The sequence below is a fragment of the Arachis ipaensis genome, chromosome B6, assembly GCF_059453495.1.
Source record: "Arachis ipaensis isolate K30076 ecotype BB chromosome B6, ASM5945349v1, whole genome shotgun sequence".
NCBI lineage: Eukaryota > Viridiplantae > Streptophyta > Magnoliopsida > Fabales > Fabaceae > Arachis > Arachis ipaensis.
In genome coordinates, this window is record NC_142441.1 from 88,960,093 (window position 1) to 88,971,677 (window position 11,585).

Consider the following 11,585-nt stretch of genomic DNA (forward strand, 5'->3'; position numbering starts at 1 on the left):
TCATGCTTTTCAAGATTTGTCTTTCATCTAGCAATCAATAATTACTTAATGCATGCTTACAAGTATCATGAGGTCTTATTCATGGGTTGTAACAGAGCTAAGGTGAAGGTATGGATGTATATGGTCAAGTGAGCTTAAAATTTGAATCCTTGGTTAACTTAGGATCCCACTAGACACATAGAACACCCTATACAACTATAATACAATACATAGCTACCCATACGTTTCAATTTTTGCATACTCATGCATTCTTTTTAGTTCACATCCCATATGCATTGTTATTATTACTTTGTCTTGGGGCATTTTTTCCCCTTTCATTCCTTTTTCTTTATCTATTTTTGGTTCCTCTATTTTTCTATTTCTTTTTCTTACATTCTCATATATACACATAAAAAAAAATTTTTTTTGGTCCCCTTTTTTCCTGGGGTTTCATGTACAAAAGTTCCAATGCACATGGATCAATCATTCAATACATGAGTATGTTCCCACTTCCTAAAATTTCCAATTACAATTACAAATACACACCTTTATATCTACCCAAGTTTCCAAGTACACCCTCCCAATCGAATGACACACACCCTAACTTACCTAAGCTAATCAAGGATCCAAATCTAGGTACATTCATTATTTTTTTGCTTAGGGTTGTTGATGTGCTCTATTTAAGAACAAAGAGGGTTTATCATAGCCTCAAAACTGGTTATCAATGGTAGATAAAAGGGTTAAGGCCGTTTGGGAAAAGTGACTATTGAAATGATGGCATCAATCATGTAAATTCATTCATACACAAAGTAATGGACATATAGAATCAGACAAAGCAAGGATTACAATCATAGAGAGAGAATAATGCACACAAGAATGGGAAATAGTGGTTAGAAGATGTAACCACACAATAAGCTCAAAACTCACATGCTTGTGTTCTTAGCTCAATCACTATGTTCCAAAATACATTCTCGAAGCAAGTTTATCGCAAAAATTTTTTTTTCAAAATTGGTAGGGTACCCCAAAACACAGCTTCTTGGGGAAGAAGTTATTATTTTGACCATGTAACTCTATAGGAACTAACTATCATGCAAGAAGTATTTACAAGCATGACTAAATACACATGCAATGTACTAACTACTAAGTAAAAGATAAATCCATGGGTGTTGAAAGAAAGAGATTGTTACCCATGGAGATCGGTCGAACGACCTCCCCACATTTAGAATTTAGCACGATCCTCCGTGCTACCAACAATGTGCAAAGGACGGTCGGGACCGGAACCTTCACTATCCCATCTATCAGAGCTCCCATCACTTGGGTTTGAGGTGGATGTGAATATTTTGGGTTCATCCATGCTAGGGTAACACAACGCAGAAGCTTCTTGATATAAGTGTATCGGTATTGGTTGCGCCGCTCATATCTATCAATCTTCCAGTGTAGATCTTCTATCCTTTGATGTGTGGATCTTTGCGGTGGTGGGGATGATGAGGTAGAAGGAATAGTAGATGGAAGGGCTATGTCAAGGCTTGGGTTGATCATGGGAAGATGTAAGTATTTTCCGCTTGGGACCACATCGCCCTTAGCCGGAATTATAGCCTTCGTGTCCATATCTTCCCAAGGAACACCCGCAGCAGCAACTAAATTTGATACCAATGCTGGAAATGGCAAATTACCACGGCTGTGGACTTGACCCATCGCTTGCTTGACAAGAGGCAGAATGTTCACCGGTCTCTCCATGAGAATACACCAAACAAGCAAAGCAATATCCGCCGTGAAGGACAACTTGTGGGTGCTAGGTAGCACATAGTGGGATAGAATCTGGGCTCAAGCTCTAGCTTCTACAGTGAGGAAGCGAGCGTCAATGCACTTGGGCCTCATCTGGAATCGACCATGGGTCCAAAATGCCTCTGGTTCAGCAGTGACTCGGAGAATCGAGTCCCAATCAAATCCAAACTTTTCTCGCTGACGTAAGACCTTTTGGTAGCCATCCATGTCACTTGGTACTGGTAAGACATTAAGCACATGCTGAATAGCCTCTTCTGAAACTGAAATTTGCTTCCGGCGCACGTATACCGATTGAAGAGAAGGAAGATGGTAGTTAGTGTAGAACTCTACCACCCATGAGAGGTTGACCTCTTGTGGTTTTCTTAGAAGAAACTCCCATCCTCGCCGTTCAATACGGGGTAGAATAGAAGGAGCAACCTTGTCCGGCAGAGCGAGTAAATGCTCAGCATGATAGTTCCTCTCAACCATGACGGGAAACACAAGTTCACAGAAGCGATTGGGGAACTTTGAAGAATCCATTGCCGGTTTGCTCTTCTCGTTTTCATCAATAGGAGTAGGTGCCTGATGCGGGCAGAAATTAGCGAATAAAAAATTATTAAAATATATACGTTGCAAGTATAGTTCTTAATTTGCCAGAAATCCGACTATCAATTTAGAAAGGTGTCACAGAAAATTGAATTTAAAATACTGGGAGTATGAATCCTAGGTCGTCTCCCAACGAGTTGCAGAAAGGTGTGCTATTTTATTAATCAAAGGTTTTCAAAAAGGTTTGAATTGGGCAAACAGGAACTTAAATTGGTGAAATTGAATAATGTAAATAAAAGCCTTGACTGGGAATTGATTAGTTGGAATCCCTATTATTGTTGGAATGCTCTCAGGATTAATTGACAATTAAAGGTTATCCTGTTTAGTTATCCTTCACTAGGTGAAGGAAAGTTAAACAAGTTGGAATGCTACGTCCGTTCACAAGTTGCAATCCACTTAATTAAAAGGGATTGGTGTTAGTGATTAGAAGGCAATCCAACCATAAACCCAATTACAATTTTTCTTTCAAGCCTTCCAACTCAAAGGTTCCTTTCAATCAATTCCCCATCAAGTTAGGGAACTACTCACTCATTGTAAAGGTAAAATTCATAGCATATAAAAAGGAATTAAAGAAAGACATTGTAAATAAAATTAAATTAGTAAATTAAAAATAAAAGTGATCCTTGTATTAAATAACCCTAAGAATATTCCAATGGTAAAATTAAACAAAGCAAAGAACATGGAAGAGTAAGACCAAGTAAAGAAAACGAACTAGAATGACGAAGTCTTGATGAGGTAATAACTCTTCTCAATATCCCAAACTATGAATGTGTAGAGAGAAAACCTAGAGGAGGAGTAAAACTAGATCTAAAACTAAAACTGTGTAGAATGAATGTTGTTCTTTGGTTTCTACATGTTTTCTGGCTCTAGTCTGCTGTTCCAGGCCGAAAACTGGGTCAAAATAGGGCCCGAAAACGCCCCAAGCGAATCTGCAAATTATGCAGGTCGCGCACGTCGCGCGATCGCGTTGCTCATGCGAACGCGTCATTTGCGTTTCTGCTTTGTCACGCGGACGCGTCGTCCATGCGAACGCCTCACTCGTGCTATTCCATGTCGCGCGGTCGCGTCATCCATGCGGCCGCGCCGGTTCAAATTGCTCTCTTCCGTGCGGTCGCGTCATCCATGCGGGCGCGTCGCTTCTCGCTGGTCATCTCCTGAATTTCTTGTGTTCCTTCCATTTTTGCAGGCTTCCCTTCCAATCTCCAACTCATTCATGCCCTATAAATCCTGAAACACTTAATACACAGATCACGGCATCGAATGGAATAAGGGAGAAATAAAATACATAATTAAAAGTCTCTAGGAAGCAAGTTTTCAACCATAAAACATCTTTAGGAAGGAAATATAAATGCATGCTTATTTAATGAATAAGTGGGCAAAGATCATGATAAAACCACACAATCAAACACAATATAAACCGTGAAATAGTGGTTTATCAACCTCCCCACACTTAAACATTAGCATGTCCTCATGCTTAATTGAAGGAGATAAATGAAATGAGTAAGAACATGTAAAACCTATGAAATGCAATGCAACCTATATATATGAATGCAACTATATGATTCTTGTCCACTTGATCAAAAGTAAGTAAGTTCTTTGGTGCACGAAATTGTGATCATCAACAATGGCCCCAAAGACTTGGTGCTCTCAAACGTGAATCACATTTTGTCACAATTCCGCACAACTAACCAGCAAGTGCACTGGGTCATCCAAGTAATAAACCTTACGTGAGTAAGGGTCGATCCCACAGAGATTGTCGGCTTGAAGCAAGCTATGGTCGATCCCACAGAAATTGTAAATCTCAGTCAGGCGGATTCAAATGATTATGGAGTTTAAGGTGATGAAAATAAACATAAAATAAAGATAGAGATACTTATGTAATTCATTGGTGGATTTCAGATAAGCGTATGAAGATGCTTTGTTCCCCTTGAACCTCTGCTTTCCTATTGCCTTCTTCCAATCATTCATACTCCTTTCCATGGCAAGCTTTATGTTGGGCATCACCATTGTCAATGGCTACATCCCGTCCTCTCAGTGAAAATGGTCCTGATGCTCTGTCACAACATCGGCTAATCAGCTGTCGGTTCTCGATCATGTCGGAATAGGATCCATTGATCCTTTTGTGTCTGTCACACGCCCTACAATCGCGAGTTTGAAGCTCGTCACAGTCATCCCTTCCCAGATCCTACTCGGAGTACCACAGACAAGGTTTAGACTTTCCGGATCTCAGGAATGGCCGCCAATAATTCTATTCTATACCATGAAGGTTCAAATCTTAGATTCGAAACCCAAGAGATATGCATTCAAGCCATTGCTAGTAGAACAGAGGTGGTTGTCAGGCACATGTTCATAGGTGAGAATGATGATGTGTGTCACGGATCATCACATTCATCAAGTTGAAGAACGAATGAATATCTTGGAGAAGAAATAGACTTGAGTTGAATAGAAAAACAATAGTACTTTGTATTAATTCATGAAGAACAGCAGAGCTCCACACCTTAATCTATGGTGTGTAGAAACTCCACTGTTGAGAATACATAAGAACAAGGTCCAGGCATGGCCGTGAGGCCAGCCCCAAATGTGTCTAAGATAGCATAAGGCTTAGCAAAGATCCAAAGTATATCAAAATACAATAGCAAAAGGTCCTATTTATAGAAAACTAGTAGCCTAGGATTACAGCAATCAGTAATTAATGCAGAAATCTTCTTCCGGGCCCACTTGGTGTGTGCTTGGGCTGAGCATTGAAGCATTTTTGTGTAGAGACTTTTCTTGGAGTTAAACGCCAGCTATTGTGCCAATTTGGGCGTTTAACTCCAGCTTTTGTGCCAGTTTTGGAGTTAAACGCCAGAATTCTTGAGCTGATTGGAACGTCTATTTGGGCAATCAAATCTCGGGCAAAGTATGAACTATTATATGTTTCTGGAAAGCCCAGAATGTCTACTTTCCAACGCAATTGAGAGCGTACCGATTGGGCTTCTGTAGCTCCAAAAAATCCACTTTGAGTGTAGGGAGGTCAGAATCCAACAGCATCTGCAGTCCTTTTTCAGCCTCTGAATCAGATTTTTGCTCAGCTCCCTCAATTTCAGCCAGAAAATACCTGAAATCACAGAAAAACACAAACTCATAGTAAAGTCCAGAAATGTGATTTTTAAATAAAAGCTAATAAAAATATAATAAAAACTAATTAAAATATACTAAAAACATACTAAAAACAATGCCAAAAAGCGTATAAATTATCCGCTCATCACAACACCAAACTTAAATTGTTGCTTGTCCCCAAGCAACTGAAAATCAAATAGGATAAAAAGAAGAGAATGTACAATGAATTCCAAAAACATCTATGAAGATTAGTATTAATTAGATGAGCAGGGCTTTTAGCTTTTTGCTTCTGAACAGTTTTGGCATCTCACTTTATCCCTTGAAGTTCAGAATGATTGGCTTCTATAGGAACTCAGAATCCAGATAGTGTTATTGATTCTCCTAGTTAAGTATGTTGATTCTTGAACACAGCTACTTTATGAGTCTTGGCCATGGCCCTAAGCACTTTGTTTTCCAGTATTACCACCGGATACATAAATGCCACAGACACATAACTGGGTGAACCTTTTCAGATTGTGACTCAGCTTTGCTAGAGTCCCCAATTAGAGGTGTCCAGGGTTCTTAAGCACACTCTTCTTTTTTGCTTTGGACCTCGACTTTAACCGCTCAGTCTCAAGTTTTCACTTGACACCTTCACGCCACAAGCACATGGTTAGGGACAGCTTGGTTTAGCCGCTTAGGCCAGGATTTTATTCCTGTGGGCCTCCTAGCCACTGATGCTCAAAGCCTTGGATCCTTTTTATCACCCTTGCCTTTTGGTTTAAAGGGGTATTGGCTTTTTCTGCTTGCTTTTCTTTTTTCTGTTCTCTCTTCTTTTTTTTTTTTCTGCAAGCTTTTCACTGCTTTTTCTTGCTTCAAGAATCAATTTTATGATTTTTCAGATCATCAGATAACATTTCTCCTTTTCCTTTCATTCTTTCAAGAGCCAACAATTTTAATATTCATAAACAATCAAATTCAAAAATATACACTGTTCAAGCATTCATTCAGAAAGACAATAGTATTGCCGCCACATCAAAATAATTAAACTGTTTTAAAATTTGAAATTCATGCACTTCTTTTTCTTTTTCAATTAAAAACATTTTTCATTTAAGAAAGGTGATGGATTCATTTTCATAGCTTTAAGGCATAGACACTAAGACACTAATGATCATGTAATAAAGACACAATCATAGATAAACATAATGCACAATTTTCAAAAAAAACAGAAAAATAAAGAACAAGAAAATTAAAGAACGGGTCCACCTTAGTGATGGCGGCTTGTACTTCCTCTTGGAGATCTTATGGAGTGCTTGAGCTCCTCAATGTCTCTTCTTTGCCTTTGTTGCTCCTCTCTCATGGTTCTTTGATCTTCTCTAATTTCATGGAGGAGGATGGAATGCTCTTGGTGCTCCACCCTTAGTTGTCCCATGTTGGAACTTAATTCTCCTAGGGAGGTGTTGATTTGCTCCCAATAGTTTTGTGGAGGAAGATGCATCCCTTAAGGAATCTCAGAGATTTTATGATGAGGAATTTCCTCATGCTCTTGATGAGGTTCTCTTGTTTTCTCCATCCTTTTCTTAGTGATGGTTTTGTCCTCATCAATGAGAATGTCTCCCTCTATGTCAATTCCAACCGAATTGCAAAGGTGACAAATGAGATGAGGGAAGGCTAACCTTGCCAAAGTGGAGGACTTATCCGCCACCTTGTAGAGTTCTTGGGATATAACCTCATGAACTTCCACTTCCTCTCCAATCATGATGCTATGTATCATGATAGCCCGGTCTATAGTAGCTTCGGACCGGTTGCTAGTGGGAATGATTGAGCATTGGATGAACTCCAACCATCCCCTAGCCACGGGCTTGAGGTCATGCCTTCTTAGTTGAACCGGCTTCCCTCTTGAATCTCTCTTCCATTGAGCGCCCTCTTCACATATGTCCATGAGGACTTGGTCCAACCTTTGATCAAAGTTGACCCTTCTAGTATAGGGGTGTGCATCTCCTTGCATCATGGGCAAGTTGAATGCCAACCTTACATTTTCCAGACTAAAATCCAAGTATTTCCCTCGGACCATTGTAAGCCAATTCTTAGGGTCCGGGTTCACACTTTGATCATGGTTCTTGGTGATCCATGCATTGGCATAGAACTCTTGAACCATTAAGATTCAGACTTGTTGAATGGGGTTGGTGAGAACTTTCCAACCTCTTCTTCGGATCTCATGTCGGATCTCCGGATACTCATTCTTTTTGAGTTTGAAAGGGACCTCGGGGATCACTTTTTTCTTGGCCACAACTTCATAGAAGTGGTCTTGATGCACCCTTGAGAAGAATCTCTCCATCTCCCATGACTCGGAGGTGGAAGCTTTTGCCTTCCCTTTCCTCTTTCTAGAGGTTTCTCCGGCCTTTGGTGCCATAAATGGTTATGGAAAAACAAAAAGCTTTAGCTTTTACCACACCAAACTTAGAAGGTTGCTCGTCCTCGAGCAAAAAAAGAAAGAAGATAGTAGAAGAAGAAAAAATAGAGGAGATGGAGTGGGTTTTGTGTTTTGGCCAAGGGGGAGAAGTGGTGTTTAGGTTGTGTAAAAATGAAGGAGTGAAGATGGGTTTATATAGGGGTGAGAGGGGTGTGTATGGTTCGGCTATAGAGGGTGGGTTTGGGAGGAAAAGTGGTTTGAATTTGAATGGTGAGGTAGGTGGGGTTTTATGAAGGATGGATGTGAGTGGTAAAGAGAATGGTAGGAATTGATAGGTGAGGGGTTTTTGGGGAAGAGGTATTGAGGTGATTGGTGAATGGGTGAAGAAGAGAGAGAGTGGTGGGATAGGTGGGGATCCTGTGGGGTCCACAGATCCTGAGGTGTCAAGGATATCTCATCCCTGCACCAAGTAGCGTGCAAAACGCCCATTTCTGCCAATCCTGGTGTTAAACGCCAGGCTGCTGCCTATTTCTGGCGTTTAACGCCAACTTCTTGCCCATTCCTGGCGTTAAACGCTAGTCTGGTACCCTTTTCTGGCGTTAAATGCCCAGAATGGTGCCAGACTGGGCGTTTAACGCCCATTCTGCTACCTTTACTGGCGTTTAAACGCCAGTAACTGTCTCCTCCAGGGTGTTCTATTTTTCATTTTGTTTTTCACTTTGTTTTTGCTTTTTCAATTGTTTTTGTGACTTCACATGATCATCAACCTACAGAAAATATATAATAACAAAAGAAAATAGAAATTTAACATAGATAAGTAAAAATTGGGTTGCCTCCCAACAAGCGCTTCTTTAATGTCAATAGCTTGACAGTGGCTCTCATGGAGCCTCACAGATGTTCAGAGCAATGTTTGGAACCTCCCAACACCAAACTTAGAGTTTGAATATGGGGGTTCAACACCAAACTTAGAGTTTAGTTGTGGCATCCCAACACCAAACTGAGAGTTTGACTGTGGGGCTCTGTTTGACTCTGTATTGAGAGAAGCTCTTCATGCTTCATCTCCATCGTGACAGAGGGATATCCTTGAGCTTTAAACACAAGGGAGTCTCCATTCACTTGAATGATCAATTCTCCTCTGTCAACATCAATCACAGCTTTTGCTGTGGCTAGGAAGGGTCTGCCAAGGATGATGGATTCATCCATACACTTCCCAGTCTTTAGGACTATGAAATCAGCAGGAATGTAATGGTCTTCAACCTTTACCAAGACATCTTCTACAAGTCTATAAGCTTGTTTCTTTGAATTGTCTGCCATCTCCAGTGAGATTCTAGCAGCTTGTACCTCAATGATCCCTAGCTTCTCCATTACAGAGAGAGGCATAAGGTTTATGCTTGACCCTAGGTCACACAGAGCCTTCTCAAAGGTCATGGTGCCTATGGTACAAGGGATTGAGAACTTTCCAGGGTCCTGTCTCTTTTGAGGTAATCTCTACCTAGTCAAGTCATCCAGTTCTTTGATGAGCAATGGAGGTTCATCCTCCCAAATCTCATTACCAAATAGCTTGGCATTTAGCTTCATGATTGATCCAAGGTACTTAGCAACTTGCTCTTCAGTAACATCTTCATCCTCTTCAGAGGAAGAATATTCATCAGAGCTCATGAATGGCAGAAGTAGATTTAATGGAATCTCTATGGTCTCAGTATGAGCCTCAGATTCCCATGGTTCCTCATTAGGGAACTCCATAGAGGTCAGTGGGCGTCCATTGAGGTCTTCCTCAGTGGGAATCACTCCTTTTTGCTCCTCTCCATGTTCGGCCATGTGAGATGTGGTTATGGCCTTACACTCTCTTTTTGGATTCTCTTCTGTATTGCTAGGGAGAGTGCTAGGAGGGAGTTCAGTAATTTTCTTACTCAGCTGACCTAATTGTGCCTCCAAATTTCTAATGGAGGACCTTGTTTCAGTCATGAAACTTTGAGTGGTTTTGATTAGATCAGAGACAATGGTTGTTAAGTCGGAGGGGTTTTGCTTAGAATTCTCTGTCTGTTGCTGAGAAGATGATGGAAAAGGCTTGCTATTGCTAAACTTGTTTCTTCCACCATTATTGTTGTTGAAACCTTGTTGAGGTCTCTATTGATCCTTCCATGAGAGATTTGGATGATTTTTCCATGAAGGATTATAGGTGTTTCCATAGGGTTCTCCCATGTAATTCACCTCTTCCATTGCTGGGTTCTCAGAATCATAAGCTTCTTCTTCAGAGGAAGCTTCCTTAGTACTGCCTGTTGCTGCTTACATTCTAGACAGACTCTGAGAAATCATATTAACTTGTTGGGTCAATATTTTATTCTGAGCCAATATGGCATTCAGAGTATCAATCTCAAGAACTCCTTTCTTCTGAGTTGTCCCATTATTTACAGGATTTCTTTCAGAAGTGTACATGAATTGGTTATTTGCAACCATTTCAATGAGTTCCTGAGCTTCTGCAGGCATCTTCTTCAGATGAAGAGATCCTCCAGCAGAGCTATCCAATGACATCTTGGATAGTTCAGACAGACCATCATAGAAGATTCCTATGATGCTCCATTCTGAAAGCATGTCAGAAGGGCACCTTCTGATCAATTGCTTGTATCTCTCCCAAGCTTCATAGAGGGACTCACCATCCTTCTGTCTAAAGGTTTGGACTTCCACTCTAAGCTTGCTCAATTTTTGAGGTGGAAAGAACTTTGCCAAGAAGGCATTGACTAGCTTTTCCCAAGAGTTCAGGCTTTCTTTAGGTTGTGAATCTAACCATGTCCTAGCTCTGTCTCTTATAGCAAAAGGAAAGAGCATAAGTCTGTAGACTTTAGGGTTAACCCCATTGGTCTTGACAGTGTCACAGATTTGCAAGAACTCAGCTAAGAACTGATGAGGATCTTCCAATGGAAGTCCATGAAACTTGCAATTATGTTGTATTAGAGAAACTAATTAAGGCTTAAGCTCAAAGTTGTTTGCTCCAATGGCAGGGATAGAGATGCTTCTCCCATAGAAATCAGGAGTAGGTGCAGTAAAGTCACCAAGCACCTTCTTTGCATTGTTGGCATTGTTGTTTTTGGCTGCCATGGTTTCTTCTTCTTTGAAGAGCTCTGTTAGGGCCTCTAAAGAGAATTGTTCTTTAGCTTCTCTTAGCTTTCTCTTCATGGTCCTTTCAGGTTCAGGATCAGCTTGAACAAGTGTGCTTTTATCTTTATTCCTGCTCATATGAAAGAGAAGAGAACAAGAAAGTAAGGAATCCTCTATGTCAAAGTATAGAGATTCCTTGAGGTGTCAGAGGAAAAGAAGAATAGAAGGAGGAGGTAGATGGAGGAGAATTCGAACATATAAAGAAGGAGGGAGTTCGAATTGTACCTTGAGGAGGAGTCTTAGTCCCTTAAATAGAAGGATGTGAGAAGAGGGGAAGAATTTTCGAAAATAATTTAAAAAGATTTTGAAATAATTAAAAAGAAATTTGAAAATTTGATTGAGATTTTTGAAACCTAAGATTGGGAAAGAAATAAAGTGATTTTTGAAAAAGATTTTGAAATTAGAAAAGGATATGATTGAAAAAATTAATTTTTGAAAAAGATGTGATTGAAAAGATGTGTTTGAAAAGATATGATTGAAAATCAATTTAGAAAAAGAAAGTTTTAAAACTAAAGTTGATTACTTGACTAACAAGAAATTAAAAGATATGATTCTAAAATTTAAAATTTGATCCTTTCTTAATAGGCAA

At 40.0% G+C, this 11,585-nt stretch overlaps 1 non-coding gene across 1 annotated transcript; it reads left to right on the forward strand.

The window, feature by feature from the left end:
• The first annotated feature begins 10,426 nt into the window (after positions 1-10,426).
• LOC148561688 (small nucleolar RNA R71) lies at positions 10,427-10,534 on the forward strand. The gene has a single exon (XR_015886724.1). It is a non-coding gene; the product is annotated as a small nucleolar RNA R71 (small nucleolar RNA).
• The last annotated feature ends 1,051 nt before the right edge of the window (positions 10,535-11,585 follow it).